The 22119-nt window shown below is 47.1% G+C and overlaps 1 protein-coding gene across 4 annotated transcripts in view; it reads right to left on the bottom strand.

The window, feature by feature from the left end:
* The window catches only part of RIMBP2 (RIMS binding protein 2), a 234448-nt gene that overhangs the window by 101392 nt on the left and 110937 nt on the right, over positions 1–22119 (bottom strand). For all 4 annotated transcript variants that reach the window (XM_030939961.1, XM_030939963.1, XM_030939962.1 and 1 more), the window contains 2 exons: positions 15118–15207; positions 3942–4064 (listed from right to left, as the gene is read on the bottom strand). The gene's annotated coding sequence lies outside the window, so the exon portion shown is untranslated. The remainder of the gene's footprint in view (positions 1–3941; positions 4065–15117; positions 15208–22119) is intronic.

The following is a 22119-nucleotide window of genomic DNA, read 5'->3' as shown; positions in this document are numbered from 1 at the left end:
ACTAATTGCTATACCCTTGGTGCCTGCAACAGTGCCTGGTACATAGCGCTCAATGGACCCTTGTGAATGAATGATTAGTCATACAGTGAGCAACTTGTGGCCCAAGGATGCCACGTGTGTCTCACTATATAGATCTCTGTTTAGATGCACTGATGTATCCCTTTCCCTTGATAGGGATGCTGGGGACAGGGAAATTCCCCAAAAGACAGGGTGGACATGTGGGCAGAGTCTCAATAGACCACCCCACTTGGTTCACCCTCCAGTGCTTTCCCATCTCTTGGTATTTTAGATTCCACAGACCAGGAATGAACGGCTCAGGAATACTACATTTTCTCTTGTTCAAGTCCCATCAAGAAGAACTCAGCCGGGTGCAGTGGCTCACGCCTGTAATCCTAGCACTTCGGGAGGCCGAGGCAGGCTGACCACTTGAGGTCAGGAGTTCAAAACCAGCCTGGCCAACATGGCAAAACCCCATCCCTACTAAAAATATACATACACACAAAAAATAGCTGGGTTTGGTGGTGGGTGCCTGTAATCCCAGCTACTAGGGAGGCTGAGGCAGGAGAATCTCTTGAACCTGGGAGGTGGAGGTTGCAGTGAGTTGAGATCGCGCCATTGCACTCCATGCACTCCAGCCAGAACGACAGAGCAAGACTAAATCTCAAAAAACAAAACAAAACAAAGAAAAACTCTTCGTGGATTCTTCTTATATGTGGGGCAATCTAGCCTTAGCGTTCCTCCCCAATTCTCCTTGCTAATGTTGCAAGACAGGCTTGAAAACGCCATATGCCATTAGGCTCTTCTTCTCCAAAGAACTTCCAAAGAAAGAGACTTGGGAAAATTGCTCCTCCATTGCTATGAAAATGTTCCTGACAACAGTTTCTTCTGTATTTTTCTGCATCCTCTACCATAACATTCCGAGTAAGAAAACCATGTCCAGCACGCCATGCTTTGTTTTGCTGGGGAAGCAGTGAGCTTCCTTCCCCGAAGAAGTGAGAATTATGCAATTGTTCATGTTTTCCTTTTCTGTCCAGCCTCCCTGGAAACTCAGAGCCAAATGAGAATCTTGGAGTAACTATGTTCAGCCTCCAAGGCAGCATATTTTAGTTCTTCCTTCTCTTTATGCACACATTCTACTTCCTTCCATATCACTTCATTATATTTAATGATTTTGGTAATTAGGACATATTCTTGGAAAGAAGCATAATAAAAACACATTCACAGATAATGAAGTCATCAATTATCATTTTTTTAAGTATGAAAATCAGGAGGGACTCAAATCAGGTTAAATATCACTGCGTGATCCATGCTGGGGGCGCGTCTAGTCAGTTTCAGTATTATTCTTACATGATTGTTTCAGGAACATTCAGCCCCAATTTCAGTCTTATCTATTTCACTGAAAGCTTTTATATTTGGAAGGAAAACCACATCCCTTTCACGATTCAGTCAAACCCAGTGGTGGGTGTGACTTGGTGGTCCTTCAGTCTGCTGTAGGAGACTGATCTGCACGTGGTAGAGGGTTTTACATCCCTGGCCTCCCCTTCCCCAGTCATATCAATCAAAAGCGTCCTCAGACATTGCCGAATGTCCCCTGGAGGGCAAGTTGGCCCCACTGAGAACCATCTTTCATGGCTTTTTAATCCAGGGCTCTTCCGCAGGCTGGCATTTCAGGGTCTTTGCTCTGTGCAGGCAAAGGAGAGGGGCTGTGAGCCGGCCCTCAGGCACACTTAGCTGGGAATCCTGCATCACCTGACATCCTCCCAAGATGGGTCTCTGATCCGGTAGAATCCTCTTTGGCTTTCAGCAAATCAGGTTGACTGAAACTGTGCTGAGGTTCCAATTCCACTCACATTACTGACAACAAAAGAAAACAATGCCAACAACTCACAGGGCATGAGGTCAGAAAGGAGGGAAGATGCTGCCTCCCTGGCTTTGAAGGCAGAGTGCGAGGCCCTCAGCAGCCCTTGCAGCTGGCAAGGCAAGGAATGAATTCTCCCCAGAGCTCAGAAAGGCACTCAGTCCTGCCAACACCAGATCATAGCCCTGTGAGGCTCATCTCAGACTTCTGACCTCCAGAACTGAAACAGAATACGTCTACATCACTTTAAGCCACCAAGACACTGTGGGGTCACTTGCTACAGCAGTAATAAGAAACAGATACACGATTTCTGAGCCTCAGTACCACTGACATGTGGGACCAGGTGATAATCTGCTGTAGGAGACTGATCTGCGCGTGGTAGAGGGTTTTACATCCCTGGCCTCCCCTTCCCCAGTCATATCAATCAAAAGTGTCCTCAGACATTGCCGAATGTTCCCTGGAGGGCAAGCTGGCCCCACTGAGAACCATCTTTCATGGCTTTTTAATCCAGCAGACTCTCCGCTAAGCTCCTTCCTCCCAGGGATTCACGGTACACCCTCCAGTAAATTCACTAAGCCCTGAATGTGTGTCCCAGGCGCTAAAGGCAGAGGGTTGGATAAGTCACGGTGTGTGCCCTCAGAAAACTCACAGTCAGTCATCGAGGCAGCTGCTTAAAGAATTATGTGGTAGCACCTCCTCTTTGAGGGTTACGTTCTGAAGACTTAGAGCACACAGGGAGAAGCAGGACAGTCAGCTTGCTGAGAACTGCAGGACCAGCTTGGTCCACATTCAGGGCCGGTAGTCAGAGAATAGGCCACCTTTCTTTGCTCATTGAGATGGAATCATTCTTTTCTCATTGAGATGGAATGCACATGCCATAAAGGTCACCATTTTGGTGTGCAATGACATGGTTTTGGCACATTCACAAAGTTCAGCAGCCATTATTACCATCTAACTCAAGAACATTTTCATCACTCCAGAAAGAACCTCATATCCCTTAGGGGTCACTCCTCATCCCCATCCCCCATCCCCTCCACTCCCCCAGCCACCATCCCTGGAGGGGTCACTCCTCATCCCCATCCCCCTACCCCCTCCACTCCCCCCACCACCATCTCTGGAGGGGTCACTCCTCATCCCCATCCCCCCATCCCCTCCACTCTCCCCACCACCATCTCTGGAGGGGTCACTCCTCATCCCCACCCCCTCTACTGCCCCCAGCATCATCCCTGGAGGGGTCACTCCTCATCCCCATCCCCCCACCCTGTCCACTCCCCCACCACCATCCCTGGCAATTACTCAGATGCTCCCCTCAGAGCTCCAAAAGTTTCCCCAAAGAGGCTACAGATGGAGGTAAAATCACTTCTTGATTTAAAGAGTATTTGCGGATGCAGCCTAATCCTGTTTTCTGTAATTGTAAAATGCAAATGACCCTGGTAATATATGTACTGGATCATAGAACTGGAGATTTTTTTTTTTTTTAATTTTTGTAAAAAAAAGTTTCCTAGAATGAGAATCCAATCAAATTTTAACACTTGGTGAAAAAATTCATTCAGCTTAACTCAGTGGCATCAATAGCAAATCAACCCACTGGCTAAATATTGAAGGAGATCTCAGCTCATCAGGAATGCGTGAGGGACATCCAGTTACCTGCACCCCGATAGAGCAATGTTCTGGTTTAGCTATCCTCTTTGTAACAAAGGTCATTAAACGTCCAAGGAGCAGCTTAAAATTCCTGAAGTTTGAAACCCACTGTAGCCACCTCTGGTCTTTAACGTAAACAGACTCCATTTCCATTCAGGAGCGGAGTGCCCGCCACTGCACTCAGCTCAGCTGTGTTTAACATCCTAAGAAATGGAAATGCATAATTGGCTTTATGGGATTGCTTCCAGAAACACTGGAATTTTGTTATTTATTGCTTTTTATACCACAAAAAGGGGGAAAGCAGCCCCAGCATCTCTGAATGTGGATGATGGCTTCCAAAGGAGCTTGACGTAGCTTCTGCTCGGGGGTCCTGTAGCCCCTCTTTCCTCACACTGACCTCACAAAGAGCAGAAGTGGTCCCAAATGCAGAAAGCCAGCCTACCTTCAGGACCTGTTCTAGGTTCTCCAGCTTGGCTTGGAGCTGGTGTTTCTCCTTCACGGCCAAATCGCGCTCTCTGGTCAAGAGGGTGAGTGGGTGGTTGAGATGCACATACTCTGCCTTCACCTGCAAGTGGAAGGAATGGAGACAAGGAGGTTATCACAACCTGCCTAAGAGCTGGAGCAGGCATCTGCCCCCAGCTGATGTCCATTGCTTCCTCTTTGGGAGGAAAATCTTCAATTTCCTCTTAGAGGATTCTTCCCTTCCTCCTTCTCCATCATGGACTGGGTCCACCCCTACTAGGGGTCACTACACATGACCAAGGGCTGACCAATCAGCAGACGACCTCCATCTTCCTCCCGCCCACCTCCACCACAGCCTCAGTGATTGGTTCAGGGTTGCAAATGTACCACAGGCCTGGCCAATCAGTGTAATCTCATCTCCTGGATGTAGTGATTGGGTGGGGAAGTCACATGACCCAATTGCATTCTGGGGGAATGAGATCCTGTACTAGTATAGGAACCCGGAAGAACTCTCCCTTTTGCCCACTGGACTTGGAAAGTTAAAGACAAAAAGCTGGAACTACTGTGGCCTTGTCATCACGAGGGAAGAACCCATCTGAGAACAGAGCCAATGAGATAAATGCAGAGACGCAGAGGGAAAAGCAGGATCCCCTATGGCATCATTTGAGCACCCAGATCAAGCTGAGCCTGAAGCTAATTATCTTTTCCTTTTCAGTCACTTGGACCAATAGATTCTCCTTGTTTGCTTACACCAATTTGAATCGTCTGTCCCCTGTAACTATGAGAGCCCTAACAGATACAAGTGTTTTCCCATTGTCTAAGCATATTCTTGTCTAAAAGTTTTACCTCATCTTAAAAGTGAATAAAAACGCCAATGAAATTCCACATGAACTAGAATGCATTCCCCCAATAAATCCAAAAACCACATAAATTCCATTCTTAGGCCACAACCCCCAGGGCCAAGCTACAAGCTTATTGGGAAGGGAGGCGCCATGTTCAGTCTCTCTCCTCTTCGAAACAGGTAAGGGGATGCTGTCAATGAAAGAAGTCACCATGGTTCCTTTCCCATTCATTTTCATTGTGGAGGCAACATATTTTAACCCAACAGCAGCCTTGTAATTTCTTTTCCTCCTCCCCAAGTCTTATGATGTGAATTATGGCTTCAATAACAGACTAACACAATGCCACACTTGTCAGCTGCAGAAGTCCTTTCTATTTCAAATACTTTCTGTACTGAGTGTTAGTTTAACCTGACAACTTCTGGGGCACCAAAAGAAAGGCAGGCACCCACTTGGCATTCCCAAATGGGAACAGGGTTACAGGAAAGCTGTTATTAAGAGGTCGTAGAGAGGTTTCATTCGAAGGAATATTTTAATGCCATTTTGCTGCAACGTGATGTTATCAGGCAATGAACTTAGAGAAATAATCCAAATGCCCCCGGTGAAAATGTCACGACGTATTTGAATTAAACCATCCTCACTTCTGAACTTCAATACCCCGGGGTGCAGGTTTGCAGAAAGCATCACTTTCTTGCATCCTAGCTGTTCAAGAACATTAGGACTTGGGAGTCATGCTTGAATACTCCTAAATTCAGTCTCACACAGCAACCAGCACCATCTTTCTGAAATACCTGCCAGATCTTGCCTCTCCCTGCTTGAAACCTTCTATGGTTTCCACAGAATTTAGAATAAAATCCAAACTCCTTGGTGGTCTAAAAGCCCCACCCACCTGCTACCCTGTTGCCACCATGCTGGGGACACCCTGGCCTCCTTCTGTCCCTTAAACAGGTCAAGCTTCTTCCCACCCCAGAACCCTTGCACCTGCTGATTCCATTGCCTGCAGATCTCTACCCCGCCCTACCCCAGTCTGCTCAGGTCTGGCTCCTTCTCATTCGGTGTAACCTCAGACAGGCCTTTCCAACCCTTGCAAGGTGACGAAACCCTTGTCTCCACTCCCCGCCTCCATGTCCCTCCCTCTCACTCCGCCATGCTTCAGTGTCCACGTGTGTTCCAGAAGTTTTCTTCTGCCATGCAATTTCCCATCGTCAGAGCCCAGAGGACCGCCTGGCAGGGAGTCAGTGGTCAAGCAAGATTTTTGTACTGAATGGAATGGTGTTGAGGAAAGTTCCAAGATTGGAAAGGAGGCCCTGGCTCCTGGGTGGACTACTGCTGTTAACTCTCCCAGACCTAGGCCCCACCATCATCCATCCCTCTTTGTGTCCCAAGAGGCTCATCCTCACGGCCTGCACCCCCCGTACCATCCCCGCTTCTAATCAGCTTGCCTAGTGGAAGACATGACCGAGAAACAATGAATCAGCATGACCCCTGGCCCCCGGCCCTCCCCACCAGCCTGCAGGGATTACTCTGAGTTGCTCCCCTTAGAAAGACCACTGGTGAGCCTGGCCCTTGGCTGGAGGCCTGGGAACTGGGATTTGGGGAGAATTCCTACATTCCCTAATCGATTAGTGCGGCTTACCGCATCTAGGCCACTTGAACAAGACAGTTGGTACCGAACACCTTTCCTTCTGGGCGTCTGGAATTTTGGTATGTGCTGGACAGAGAGTGCCCATGTGACCAGGTCCCCATAAAAACTCTGGTTGCTGAGTCTTTAATGGGCTTCCCTGATAGATGACATTTCACACACATCGCAGCTTGCAGCTGTGGGTCCACTAAGTGTCCTGTGTGATTCTTGGGAATCCTCTTGGGAGACGACCTGGAGAGCCTGTACCTGGTCTCCCCCTGGCTTCATCCTGTGTGCCCTCTCCCTTTGCCACCTGTGTGGTGTGTCCTTTTGCTGTAATAAGTCACAGCCCTGAGGGCGGCTGCACACTGAGCCCTGCAAGTCCTCCCACTGGGTTGTGGAACTGGGGTAACCCCCAACAGTGTCCTTCTATGGGGAGGGCCTCTCCCACACCCTTCTCCCCATACCCATAGCAGGTGGCCACGGTGCCCAGCCTCTGCTGGTCTCAGACTCCCAACCCCCTTTGCAGGTGTCCTGCCCCCCTGCCCCCTGGCCCCTGCAACACCACCCACACCTTTGCTAGTACTTTATTTTCTAAACTCTGCTCCATCCTCCAGTTTGCAAATGCCGTCTATTTGCTTTTGTGACCCTGATGGGTAAAATCTCCAAAGAAAAAGAACATTAACAGCCCAAAAGCAACATGATGACTCAGAGGCTCCCTACGTAAGGAGTTCCTAGTTTGGAGAGGAACCGATTCAGACTCATGCTTCACAGAGAAGCCAACTTGGGTTTCAGGCTCCATGTGCAGAACCCAGCATGAAGATGCATTTATTATCCAGCTTTTTATAAGAGCACGGGACAGTCAGGAATTGCCCTCTAGGGGGCAGCATCCAGTGCTTTGGTCAAGAACAGACAACCTCCAACCTATGGACAGGCCACCGTTCCAGTGTGAACCTGGAAAGAAATTACTGAGCACCGGTACGCGCTCTCCCCCGGGCATGTCACAAACGGTGGCCGGAAGCTAGAGAGTCCAGCTGGCCCCTAAATCCTATTTGTCCCACAATGGAGCTAAAAGGGAGCTAAATTTAACACAGTAGAGCAGAAACACTGTGTTTCTGCAGTGGACAATATGGTGGTAATTGCAGTGATTTAACAGAAGGCAATAATGTTGGGGGAACAAATGGATCTGTTGGCCTTGAGGTGATACTCATAAGCAAAGTAAAAGAAAAGAAGTTCTCGGAGGAAGGTGAAGAGTCCAGGCAGAGTCTACGGAGGACCTTGGGGGCAAGTCAATGATTTTTTTTTGAGATGGAGTCTCGCTCTGTCACCCAGGCTGAGTGCAGTGATGCAATCTCAGCTCACTGCAACCTCCACCTCCTGAGTTCAAGGGATTCTCGTGCCTCAGCCTCCCAAATAACTGGGGTTACAGGTGCACACCACCATGCCTGGCTAATTTTTGCATTTTTAGTAGAGACAAGGTTTTGTCATGTTGGCCAGGCTGGTCTTGAACTCCTGACCTCAAGTGATCTGCCCGCCTCGGCCTCCTGAAGTGCTGGAATTACAGATGTAAGCCACCGTGCCCAGCCGATATTTACTCTTTCGTGGACCTCACCTCATGCCACAATTATGGTTTTGCATTTCTTTGACTTACAGTTCCCCATAGTGTCATCTTTTTGTTTACCAGTACGATGAAGGCCACGGCTCTGGTTCACAGCAAGGAGAGGGTGTGTGGACAAGGAGAGGGGAGGGAGAACCAAAGAGACTGATTTCCTAGATGTATAATGCCTGAGTAATGGCCCCACACGAAGATGCCCACATCCAAATTCCTAAAGCCACTTTTCGCGGCCGAACGGACCCTGAGGATGAGATTGTGTGGAGGGTCCTGAGAGTGGGAGAGCACTGGGGGTTATCCAGATGGGCTCTATGTAATCACAGAGCCCTCATCAGGAAAAGTAGAGTCAGAGACGAAAAAGAGAGAGCTTGGACAATGCTCTGCTGTCAGCTTTGAAGATCAGGGAAGGAAGCCAAAATAAGGCAAGAGGAGAGACTGTACCCCAGAGCCTCAGGAAAGCACACAGGCCTGCTGACATCTTGACTTTAGGACTTAAGACCTGCAGAGCGCTGAGACACGATGGAGTGTTTGTGGGAGTCTGTCGCAGCAGCAATAAGGCAACTGATGTGGAAGTCAGCTAGACGGCAGTCCTCATCACTGCAAGCATGCGTTGAATTGTCACTCTGCGCCAGCAACTGGCATCTATCCCTGGAAAGCCTAAGCCCCAGTGAGCTGGGCCCCACCCCTCCTTATCCCCCAAGTCAAGGTTTGTCACCTCCTCTCCTGGTGCAGCCCCCAGGGCTTCAGTTGCCCCGCTGGCTCCTCTAACCCTGCCTGCACCTCCCTAAGAATGCTTAGCAACCCTCCTCAATTGCTTTCAGGAGATGTGCCATATCTCTCCTGCTGGGACCAGACCGAGACCGTCTGTGACATGGTTCTGATGAACCTGGAGCAGAAATCTCTGGAGGACAATGACCTTTCATGAAACAGAGCTTCGTGAGAAAAGCTTCAGCCCCTCTTCCTCCCGCCACAGTGGGGATGCGATCCTTCCAGATGGAACGCCACCTGTCGCGGTGTCACGGAAGCCACCCTCCACACACGTCACCGCTGGACAGGAGCCCCGGGGCCCTCGCTCCTTCTCTAGGCAGCTGCCTCTGGCCAGGCTTCCTGAACACGATACTGCCCCTCGTGTGTAACCCACCAAGCTCAGGCTTCTGTGAGGGCAGCTGGAAATAATAACCCCAGCTGACAAACCTGGAGAAGGGGGCGTTCTCTAATTCAGCAGCCACCGATCCCACCTGGATAGAGGACTGATGCTGCTGAATTAAAACACAATAAATATCGGCTCCAATGGGCCACTCAAATGCTCACACCTGGGGCCGGTGGCCCAGAAGAGAGTCTGGCAGTTTCCTCTCTGCTCGGTTGGCCTTTGCAGCCCAGCTCATGCCAGGAGTCTTGGTGGACGGGCCCTTAGCTGACAGATGCCCTGTCCTCTGGCTCCAAAGAACACAGGGGTGCAGGGATCCCCACTGCATTGAGGTCTCTGCCTCAAAGTCCATCACTTTTTTTTTTTTTCTTGAGAGAGCCTGACTCTGTCACCCAGGCTGGAGTGCGGTAGCGTGATCTCGGGTCACTGCAACCTCTACCTCCTGGGTTCAAGAGATTCTCATGTATCAGCCTCCCGAGTAGCTGGGATTACAGGCGCGCTCCACCATGCCCAGCCAATTTTTGTATTTTTAGTAGAGACGGGGTTTCTCCATGTTGGCCAGGCTGGTCTCAAACTCTTGACCTCAGGTGATCCATGCGCCTTGGCCTCCCAAAGTGTTGGGATTACAGGCATGAGCCACTGAGTCCGGCCTGGGTCCCTGTCCCATTGCTGGCGTGAGCCACCGCACCCGACCTGGGTCCCTGTTCTGTTGCTCTTGGTCTAGAACAGTCTCCTGGATGTTCTCAAGAGCCAAATCAGTCTCCTACTAAAGGAGAAAGCGAACTCAGAGTGACAAAGACGACTCAGAGATCTTCACTAAGACACACAATCAAAGAAAAAATGTCCCAGATGTTCAAGGTTAGCAGGCCGGACGATTCTTCCTTTGTCTTGATTAAACGCAAGGTGAAGAACGATTCCCTCTTATAAGATTGTTTTTAGAGAATAATAATCAGCTGCAACCCTGGGCTGGACACTCACCTTTCAGTCAAAAACTAAGCCTCACGAATCCCAAATATCTATGTGTGTCATCCTTTCAAACTTTCATAACTTTCTTACTAGAAAACAATGCGTCAAGAGGGAAATTGCTCGTAAGTTACATGGCTGACATTTCACACCAGTGTTTTCTAACTGTGCCTATACTTCTACAACCTTGGGTTTCTGGCCAGCAGGTAAGGGGATTCCCTAGGTTGTAGGAAATTCTGAACCATGCTACAGCGAGGTCAAAGGTCATGAACGTCATGACCTACTAGTGCCAGCTCCAGAATGTCAGGTGCCGACGGGGTTTGAACGATTCCCCATGACCTGCTCACCACACACACACACAACAGCACACTAACCACCCCAGGCATCCGATCCAGACACTGGATTGGATGTTATTCTCTAAAAAAAAATCTCATAAGAGTGAACTGTTCACTTTGATCCAGACACTGGACTCATTTCTATTTCAAAATACATTCTCGTGGCAGCAACAGTGGCACCAAGTGGAAGAGAAGCTTGAAATATTTGGCCTCAGATACTCAATGTGACGAAAACCTTGAACCTCAGACCTGCTACAGGAACAATGGCCCAGCGTGGGGAGGAGGGAGCTCAACAGGCCCCTCCTAAACCAACAGAGAAGAAATTTGAATCATTTTCTCTGAAATCAACAAAAGGTTGGCTTTGCTGCCTCAAAGGCATCAAAGCATATTCTTTGCACTATGTCTTGGATCCCAGCTCATCGGTTCCTCCCACAAGGCTGCCTGCCTGAGAGAATTCAACACCCCAGACAGCCCAATACCACCGTTTGCGCCCAAGAACCAATCATTTCTGCACAGGGAAAAATGCTGACAACGCAGTCTCTTTGCATTCATAATTAAGAGCTCTGAGAATTAATTTCTGTCTCTTAATCAGTGCTACCGAAAAGCAGTTTGCAATTCCAAGCAAAAATCAGATAGAGGAACTGCTGATCCCCCAGTGTCTCCAGGGACCCAGAAGAGCACTGGTGTTTCTGCAGTTTTGCGTTGACAAGACGAGCTCACCCACGAGTCCAGAGGGAAGGTTGACGAGCTCACCCACGAGTCTGGAGGGACGGTTGAATGCTTCCATCAGCACAAACTCACCCCCACCCCTTCAGCCTCCCCAGCTACCCTGGACCACAAAGATGCTTGGCCCAAGAGACAGTCTCTGGGGACTGCCACTCCCTCAATGCCTCCCATGCAGGAAGCCAGCCCAGGCACTTGGAAGGAAATCCAAGCTCCGCAAAGCAGGCTGCAGGACAGACCCGGAGTGTCCCTGCTGCCTCTCCCAAAGCACCGCTATTCCTGTCCACCCCGGGTGAGCTGCTGGGCTCTCTCAGACACCCCTGCGAAGCAGAAGCCAAGGCGAGCTCATTTCCTGTGCCTTGCAGCCTTGTTTAAAAGGCCAAGCTGAGAGGACAGCAGGGGAGAAATTCAAACCTCAAGTGAACAAAGTGATTTGAATCCTATGGGAGCAGGGATGTCAGGCTGCACCATCAGCCGTCTAGGAAAGGAGGCTGCCGCTGTTGTGAGGGCTGAGCCCTGGGACCCCCACCTCTGCTGGCCTTTGCTGGCCTGGTCAATGCCTGCAGGGCTCAGCTCCAGCACCCCCGTGTCCCCACAGCTGGCATTGCCTCTCCAGGTGCAGGAGCCCAGCTCAGGGGCAGAGTGTGGACACATGCAGCTATTTTAGTCGTAGGAAGAAAGCCATCCTGGGATCCAACCTCCCTGTGCCCAGCTCCCCACCAGCCCTGCTGTCAGCCTGCACTGGAGGCCTGAAACACCCCCATCTTTTTTATATTTTTCCTCCTATTTGAAGAAAAATACTCCTGGCCTAAGAAAGTCACTAAACCTTATGATGCATTCAGACCTCAGTGTGAGTGAGTGTATCAGAGCCTTTCCTGAAAGTGTAGGTTTGGAAAGTGGGGGCTGGTGGAAAAATGGGGAAAGCATACTAATTGGAGGGTCAGGATATATTAAAACACACCTTTTTTTTTTTTTTTCTGAGATGGAGTCTCTCTCTGTCACCCAGGCTGGAGTGCAATGGCGCGATCTCAGCTCACTGCAAGCTCTGCCTCCCAGGTTCATGCCATTCTCCTGCCTCAGCCTCCTGAGTAGCTGGGACTACAGGCACCCGCCACCATACCCAACTAACTTTTTGTATTTTTAGTAGAGATGGGGTTTCACCGTCTCAGCCAGGATGGTCTCGATCTCCTGACCTCATGATCCACCCACCTCAGCCTCCCAAAGTGCTGGGATTACAGGCGTGAGCCACCATGCCCGGCCTAAAACACACCTTTTTAAGAAAAATTATGATGAAATACACATTACATCAAATTTACCATCTTAACTATTTTACATGTAGCTACTTCAGTGGCATTAAGGACATTTGCACTGTTCCACAACTATTACCACCACCCATCTCCAGAACTCTCTATCCTCTTCCCCAACTGGAACTCCGTCCTCATTAAACAGCACCTCCCTATCCCCCTTCCACCCAGCCCCTGGCACCTCCGTTCTACTCTTTGTCTGTATGGCTCTGATGACTCTAGGAACCTCATACAAGTGGAATCAGACAGCGTTTGCCCTTTGGGACTGGTTTATTCACGCAGCAAAATGTCCCCAAGGTTCATCCATGCAGTAGCATGTGTCAGAGTTTCCTTCTCTTTCAAAGGTCAGTAATATTCCATTGTACATATATGCCACATGTTGTTTATTCACTCATCCGTCAGTGGAAATGTGGGCTAGTTCCACCTTTTGGCTACTATAAATTTGTAACATGTACATATATCATTTGAGACCCTCCTTTTCTTTTCTTTTTTTTTTTTTTTTTTGAGACTGAGTTTCGCTCTGCTGCCCAGGCTGGAGTGCAATGGCATGATCTTGGCTCACTGCAACCTCCACCTCCCAGGTTCAAGTGATTCTCCTGCCTCAGCCTCCCAAGTAGCTGGGATTACAGGCATGCACCACCATGCCTGGCTAATTTTTGTATTTTTAGTAGAGATGGGGTATTCACCATGTTAGCCAGGCTAGTCTCCAACTTCTGACCTCTGGTGATCCACCCTCCTCGGCCTCTCAAAGTGCTGGGATTACAGGTATGAGCCACTACGCCCAGCCCCCTTTTCAATTCTTATCCCCAGGATTGGGATTGCTGGGTCATATGCAATTTTATTTTTAATTTTTTGAGGGACTTCCATACTGTTTTCTATAGTGGTTGCATCATTTTACGTTCCCAGCAACAATGTGCAGGATTCCAGTTTCTCCACATCCTCATCAACACTTGTAATTTCCTGAAAAGCACATCTTTAAAAAAATGGCCAAACGAGAGGGCAAGAAAATAAGTGTTAAATCAAGACACCCCTAATTTTTATATTTAATCACTAGAACTCAGTTATTCCTTAAAATATGCATTGTCAATGCTGCAAAATTAACAGCTTAAAACCACCCATCATTCAATAGATGTTGGCTGAGCACCTACTATGCATCCTGTGAAGGTGCAGGAGAGACAGTCATGGATGTGACAGAAAGTCCTCTGCAATGACCAGCCCACATTCTCATAGGAGACGGAGAAACATATAAGTGAAGACCCGTGATAGACTAAGATAGCAAGAAAAGATACAAAGAACATGAAAACAGGTGTGGTCACATAGAGAAAAAAGGGATGGAGGGAGGGCCGTTAGAGTGGACGTTAGAGCCACAAATGCTCACCAGTAGGGACGCATAACCTGAGGCTTGAAAGGCAAGAAGCTCCCAGCTGTTGAAGATGAGGGAGTAGAGTGTTCTAAGCAGAGACAACCATCAAATGCTCAGACAAGCTTAGGGATCCAAGGAACAAAAGTAAGTCAGAGGTGGACGGGAGGTAGCAAGATGGACAGGATGGTGGCCACAGGGAGAAGCCTCAGTTTTATTTATGGAAGGCATTGGAAGGGTCAGAGGACTGCATGATCCAGAGGGCATCACAAGATTACTCCAGTTGCCATAGAGAAAAGACCATAGGATGACAAGGGAGCTGGACAGGCCAGTTATGGCTTTGGCATCTGGGAAAGAGAAGATGACCACAGTGGAGAGGAGGGGAGGAGAGCTGGGGCACGTCTGGCGGTGAGGTGGCTGGTTGGTGAGCTCCATGGTTTGAATGCATCCCCCAGATTTCATGTGTGGGAAACTTAATCCTCAACAGAGCAGTACTGAGAGGTGGGGCCTTTAAGAGGTGACTGGATCACGAGGACTCTGCCCTCATGAGTGGATGGGTCCATTCATGGATTAATGGATTAATGTGTTAACTGACCAATGGGTTATCAGGGGAGTGGAACTGCTGGCTTAATAAGAAGAGGAAGGGAGCCCTGAGCTGGTATGTGAGCACACTCAGCCCCCTTGCCACAGGATGCCCTGCACCACCTTGGGATCCTGTAGAGTCCCCATCAGCAAGAAGGTCCTCACCAGATGCAGCCCCTCAACCTTAGGTTCTCAGCCTCCATAGCTTAAGAAATAGATTCCTTTTCTTTATAAAGTACCAAGTTTCAGATATTCTGTTATAAGCAACAGAAAACAGACTCAAGCAGGGAGTTAGATTCGGATGACATAAGATCAGCACCCAGGAGGCCCCAGCATGGAGGCTCAGGCAATCAGGAGTGGCCATACCATTCACTGGGGAGAAAGTGGTTTGGGAGAGTGGACACCAATGGGTTTGTTCTGCCTTGTTGTTAAAGATACAGGTGCCTAATAGACTTCCAAGCAGAGATAACCAGAAGACAGTGGATGAGACATTATCGGGTGCCTCACGTGCTGGTCACGTGAAGAAGTGAGAGAGACCTGGCTCAGCCTCTCAGGCCACCCTCACATTGGTGTTCAGTGATTCCTCCCTGACCCTTCCCAGTCTTTCCTCCCTGGCCCAGCCCCCTCCCTCCAGGGCCCCAGATGGTCTGTGGATGGTGGTATCAGCTACCTTGTCATGCTGCCGGGCCCTTGTGGGAAGGCCTGCATGATGGGATCTCAGGCGATGCTCTCCCTGGGTGGCATCCTTCAGTTCATTTTCCTAGGACAAAAGGAAAGGACATGTGAGATGGTGCCCCAGTGTTTCGAGACTTGGTCGAGTGCAGTGGTTAGGAGCTCTGATTTGGAAATGAGACCCAATGTTGGGCACTGATTCTGCAGTCTATAAGCTGTGTATGAGTCGGGACTCATCTCTCTCTTTTTCCAAACCATAAGTTTCCAACTCTACAAAATGCAATCAGTTTATACTGTACGATGATTAGAATACAATACAATAATATATAGTAATCACTTAGTGTCTGTGTCCTAAAAAAGCAACAACACTTCTCACCAAGCGGAGTTGTTAATAAGCTTTGACCCATCCCTTTCCCCATGAACACTGCTCCAAACATAGAGCCACAATAAACAATAGATAGAGAAAGGTTAGAAACATCTAGCCATTCAAAAATAAGATAAAGCTTTCTAAGGACGAAATGGCTAGAACACAGTGTGGTGAGTGGAACTCCTGGAACCTTCTAGATTCAGAGTCCAAAAATAGGCAGGGAGAATTAAGAGTCCAGCTTTTTCAGGATATCCAAGATTCAGTGTATTCCACATAAGACAAGAGATATGAACTAAGGTCATCACATGACCCGAGGCAACAGTTAAGCCCCCAAAGAAAGCTGAAAATAATTCATCACCTCTGCTTAGAGCCAGAGCTTTTATGAGGTGATGCACCTAGAGAGGCAAGAGGAAGATGACCCATTTTTAGGCTCATTTTTAGGACTTGTCTTACTCTCTAATATCACCATGGCACAGGGACTCAGAGCTGCCAATAATAAAATCTAATTCAAGACTGGGAGCACCTAGGGTGCGGTACAGTAACTACAAATAGGTAAGACAAGGAGAGTGAGCACAGAGATGGGATTAAGAATCTCCCATTCCACTAGGATTGGTGGGGTGGAGCAAGATGGCCGAATAGGAACAGCTCCAGTCTCCAACTCCCGGCGCGAGCGACACAGAAGACCGGTGATTTCTGCATTTTCAACTGAAGTACTGGGGTCATCTCACTGGGGAGTGCCAGACAATTGGTGCTGGTCAGCTGCTGCAGCCCAAACAGCGAGAGCTGAAGCAGGGCGAGGCATTACCTCACCTGGGAAGCGCAAGGGGGAAGGGAATCCCTTTTCCTAGCCAGGGGAACTGAGACACACAACACCTGGAAAATCGGGTAACTCCCACCCCAATACTGCGCTTTAAGCAAACGGGCACACCAGGAGATTATACCCACACCTGGCCAGGAGGGTCCCACGGCCACGGAGCCTCCCTCATTGCTAACACAGCAGTCTGCGATCTAACCGCAAGGCAGCAGCGAGGCTGGGGGAGGGGTGCCTGCCATTGCTGAGGCTTAAATAGGTAAACAAAGCCGCTGGGAAGCTCGAACTGGGTGGAGCTCACAGCAGCTCAAGGAAACCTGCCTGTCTCTGTAGACTCCACCTCTGGGGACAGGGCACAGCTAAAAAACAACAGGGGAAGCAGCAGAGGCCTGTGCAGACGCGAATGACTCTGTCTGACACCTTTGAAGAGCGCAGTGGATCTCCCAACATGGAGGTTGAGATCTGAGAAGGGACAGATTGCCTGCTCAAGTGGGTCCCTGACCCCTGAGTAGCCTAACTGGGAGACATCCCCCACTAGGGGCAGTCGGACACCCCACACCTCACAGGGTGGAGTACACCCCTGAGAGGAAGCTTCCAAAGTAAGAATCAGACAGGTACACTCGCTGTTCAGCAATATTCTATCTTCTGCAACCTCTGCTGCTGATACCCAGGCAAACAGGGTCTGGAGTGGACCTCAAGCAATCTCCAACAGACCTACAGCTGAGGGTCCTGACTATTAGAAGGAAAACTACCAAACAGGAAGAACACCTATACCAAAACCCCATCAGTACATCACCATCATCAAAGACCAGAGGCAGATAAAACCACAAAGATGGGGAAGAAGCAGGGCAGAAAAGCTGGAAATTCAAAAACTAAGAGCGCATCTCCCCCTGCAAAGGAGCGCAGCTCATCGCCAGCAACAGATCAAAGCTGGTCAGAGAATGACTTTGACGAGATAAGAGAAGAAGGCTTCAGTCCATCAAACTTCTCAGAGCTAAAGGAGGAATTACGTACCCAGCGCAAAGAAACTAAACATCTTGAAAAAAGAGTGGAAGAATTGATAGCTAGAATAATTAATGCAGAGAAGGTCATAAATGAAATGACAGAGATGAAAACCATGACACGAGAAATACATGACAAATCCACAAGCTTCAGTAACCGACTCGATCAACTGGAAGAAAGAGTATCAGCGATTGAGGATCAAATGAATGAAATGAAGCGAGAAGAGAAACCAAAAGAAAAAAGGAGAAAAAGAAATGAACAAAGCCTGCAAGAAGTATGGGATTATGTAAAAAGACCAAATCTACGTCTGATTGGGGTGCCTGAAAGTGAGGGGGAAAATGGAACCAAGTTGGAAAACACTCTTCAGGATATCATCCAGGAGAACTTCCCCAACCTAGTAGGGCAGGCCAACATTCAAATTCAGGAAATACAGAGAATGCCACAAAGATACTCCTCCAGAAGAGCAACTCCAAGACACATAATTGCCAGATTCACCAAAGTTGAAATGAAGGAAAAAATCTTAAGGGCAGCCAGAGAGAAAGGTCGGGTTACCCCCAAAGGGAAGCCCATCAGACTAACAGCAGACCTCTCGGCAGAAACTCTACAAGCCAGAAGAGAGTGGGGGCCAATATTCAACATTCTTAAAGAAAAGAATTTTAAACCCAGAATTTCATATCCAGCCAAACTAAGTTTCATCAGTGAAGGAGAAATAAAATCCTTTACAGATAAGCAAATGCTTAGAGATTTTGTCACCACCAGGCCTGCCTTACAAGAGACCCTGAAGGAAGCCCTAAACATGGAAAGGAACAACCGGTACCAGCCATTGCAAAAACATGCCAAAATGTAAAGACCATCGAGGCTAGGAAGAAACTGCATCAACTAATGAGCAAAATAACCAGTTAATATCATAATGGCAGGATCAAGTTCACACATAACAATATTAACCTTAAATGTTAATGGACTAAATGCTCCAATTAAAAGACAGAGACTGGCAAACTGGATAAAGAGTCAAGACCCATCAGTCTGCTGTATTCAGGAGACCCATCTCACATGCAGAGACATACATAGGCTCAAAATAAAGGGATGGAGGAAGATCTACCAAGCAAATGGAGAACAAAAAAAAGCAGGGGTTGCAATCCTAGTCTTGATAAAATAGACTTTAAACCATCAAAGATCAAAAGAGACAAAGAAGGCCATTACATAATGGTAAAGGGATCAATTCAACAGGAAGAGCTAACTCTCCTAAATATATATGCACCCAATACAGGAGCACCCAGATTCATAAAGCAAGTCCTTAGAGACTTACAAAGAGACTTAGACTTCCATACAATAATAATGGGAGACTTCAACCCTCCACTGTCAACATTAGACAGATCAACGAGACAGAAAGTTAACAAGGATATCCAGGAATTGAACTCATCTCTGCACCAAGCGGACCTAATAGACATCTATAGAACTCTCCACCCCAAATCAACAGAATATACATTCTTCTCAGCACCACATCGCACTTATTCCAAAATTGACCACATAATTGGAAGTAAAGCACTCCTTAGCAAATGTAAAAGAACAGAAATTATAACAAACTGTCTCTCAGACCACAGTGCAATCAAACTACAACTCAGGACTAAGAAACTCAATCAAAACCGCTCAACTACATGGAAACTGAACAACCTGCTCCTGAGTGACTACTGGGTACATAACGAAATGAAGGCAGAAATAAAGATGTTCTTTGAAACCAATGAGAACAAAGATACAACATACCAGAATCTCTGGGACACATTTAAAACAATGTGTAGAGGGAAATTTATAGCACTAAATGCCCACAAGAGAAAGCAGGAAAGATCTAAAATTGACACTCTAACATCACTATTAAAAGAACTGGAGAAGCAAGAGCAAACACATTCAAAAGCTAGCAGAAGGCAAGAAATAACTAAGATCAGAGCAGAACTGAAGGAGATAGAGACACAAAAAACCCTCCAAAAAATCAATGAATCCAGGAGTTGGTTTTTTGAAAAGATCAACAAAATTGACAGACCGCTAGCAAGACTAATAAAGAAGAAAAGAGAGAAGAATCAAATAGATGCGATAAAAAATGATAAAGGGGATATCACCACCGACCCCACAGAAATACAAACTACCATCAGAGAATACTATAAACACCTCTACGCAAATCAACTAGAAAATCTAGAAGAAATGGATAATTTCCTGGACACTTACACTCTTCCAAGACTAAACCAGGAAGAAGTTGAATCCCTGAATAGACCAATAGCAGGCTCTGAAATTGAGGCTGGAAACCATCATTCTTAGCAAACTATCACAAGAACAGAAAACCAAACACCGCATGTTCTCACTCATAGGTGGGAACTGAACAATGACATCACTCGGACTCGGGAAGGGGAACATCACACATCGGGGCCTATCGTGGGGAGGCGGGAGGGGGGAGGGATTGCATTGGGAGTTATACCTGATATAAATGAGGAATTGATGGGTGCTGACGAGTTGATGGGTGCAGCACACCAACATGGCACAAATATACATATGTAACAAACCTGCACGTAATGCACATGTACCCTAGAACTTAAAGTATAATAAAAAAAGAAGAAAAAAAGAATGTATTAGGATTATATATAAATATACATATTTAATGGTCATAATAATTTGGGGCTAGTGAATCCTTCCTAAATGAGAAAGTATAACAATGTTATTAAAGATACAGATTTTTAAAAACTTATCTCATAATTTTCCTACTCAGAATTATTACAGTGAACTTTTTGGTGTATTTCCTTCCAGATTTTGTCTTCCTTGATGAATTTTATTTCCTACATAATCAAGACACTATTCACATCCTGTGTCTTTTTTTTTTTAAATATAGCAAGCAGCATGAGCATTTCCTGATGTTATTGTCATTTTCAGTGGCAACCAAATATTACATTGTATAGAAGTCCCCACACTTACTTAACTATTTTTCCACTGTTGTTTCCAAGTCTTCTGCTATGATTAATAAAAGATGCAATGAGTCTTCTGGTGAATAAAAAAAAAAAAAAAAAGAATCTCCCATTCAAGATGAGTCTGAAAAAGAAATTCCAGAACACATAAAGAAAACTAACCCTACTAAAGAGATCCCACAAAATTAATACTCAGGATGAATTTACTCCAGAGGAAATAAAAATAATAAAGCAACCTGAAAAGGACTTCAATAAGTAAGTTGAGAATCCTAAAAGAAGGAATGACATCCATTCCAAAAGGTTGAAAGAGAAGCAGAAGGGATAATCAATGACTCACACTGGAAGGCGGCTGGAATTACACCAGCTACCAGCTGTCAGGCTGAGAACTTCTCTTTTTCCCAGAACTTCCCTTTTTCCCAGTTGTTCGAGTTTGCTCTCTGTTCACACCCTAAATGAATTAATACTGGTGGGACACTCACATCTTGAACTGATCTTGTTCATCTCTGTTACAATATTTCAAGTGCTACGAGTCTAGGCTCCATTCACACAATAGAAAAGCAGCAAGAAATCACGTGGTTTCAACATTTCCCAGGAGAAGAGAGGCTCCTCCTGGCTACTTTCAGCTTCCATTTTTCAGTCAACCTTCCTTTTCTCTTAGCCACAGTCATAGTGAGCTCCGCTACTCTATGGCACCTACATTTTCACAGCAATAAAACATAGCGATGGAACCCAAATGTAAAAAACAGTGGTGCTTTTCCTCTGGGAGACAGTGATCCCCCCCACCTTAGGGAAAGTGATTGATAATGGAGCAATTCTCTTCTGTCTTCTGAGATTGTCTGGATGGCATAACACTTATTGTTGCCTTTCTCAAGTAAAGCAGATAATTTAGTCCCACACTTGTTGCTTGAGAGAACTGCAGACGCTTCAGCATGTCCCACATGGAGGAATCCCTGGAGGTCTTAAGGGAATGGGATGGGTGTGCTAATCAAAACACTGGCTGCTGACCTCAGAGGCCGACATGCCCCAATGTAAACTAAGGCAGTCATAGCTCAGAGAATTTGAGAACAAGAGACATTTGAAATAGGGGTTAGATTATGGGTTCTGAGGTCAAATTGCCTAAATACAATTTGGAGCTCTCCTTAAACGTGACCTTGGACAAGCTGCCTGGCGTCCCTGCACTCTCTGTGACTTAAGGATGTAAAAGCTATAGCCCTAGCAGATGTTGTGAGGATTTGCAGACATCAATCTCACGGAACACTAAGTACATCTTACTGCACAGGGTCAAGGCTCAAACAAGTGGCTCCTTCCCTCCTGAAGGCATTGCAATGATTGCCTGCCTCTTCCACATTCTGCCACCAAACAGCCACCTGGTTCACGCCATCCGCCTCTCTCTGCATTGCATTTAGGAAGAGTGAAAGGAAAGGAATTGCAGGAAAGGAGCACAGGGAAGATAAACAAGGCTGGTCTTTCACCCAGTTTTCTGGTGGTTATAGAAATGCTTACATCTATTTATTTTATTTATATTTCATCTTAGTGATTCAAGGTCAGCTGCTTAACCTGATGAAATGAAATCACTCTTTTCAGGAAAAAAGCTTGGGATCTAAATCTTGTCCAGGAAACACCAACCCATGCAAAGGGAGAGAAACATCTCCATCTTTTTCCAATGTAGCTTCCCAAATTGGTCCAAGCGTGAATAGGCACTTCAGATACCACTTACTATACGGGGTGCACCCTACCCTAAAAGAAGCCAGTCCAGCACTCTGGGAGGCCGAGGCGGGCGGATCACCTGCGGTCAGGAGTTCAAGACCAGCCTGGCCATGGTGAAACCCCACCTCTACTAAAAAATACAAAAAAAAAAAAAAAAAAAAAAAAAAA

The sequence above is a fragment of the Rhinopithecus roxellana genome, chromosome 10 (genome assembly GCF_007565055.1).
Source record: "Rhinopithecus roxellana isolate Shanxi Qingling chromosome 10, ASM756505v1, whole genome shotgun sequence".
Taxonomy (NCBI): Eukaryota; Metazoa; Chordata; class Mammalia; order Primates; family Cercopithecidae; genus Rhinopithecus; species Rhinopithecus roxellana.
The sequence above is the reverse complement of the archived record's forward strand: the minus strand, read 5'-3'. Positions and strand labels throughout refer to the sequence as shown.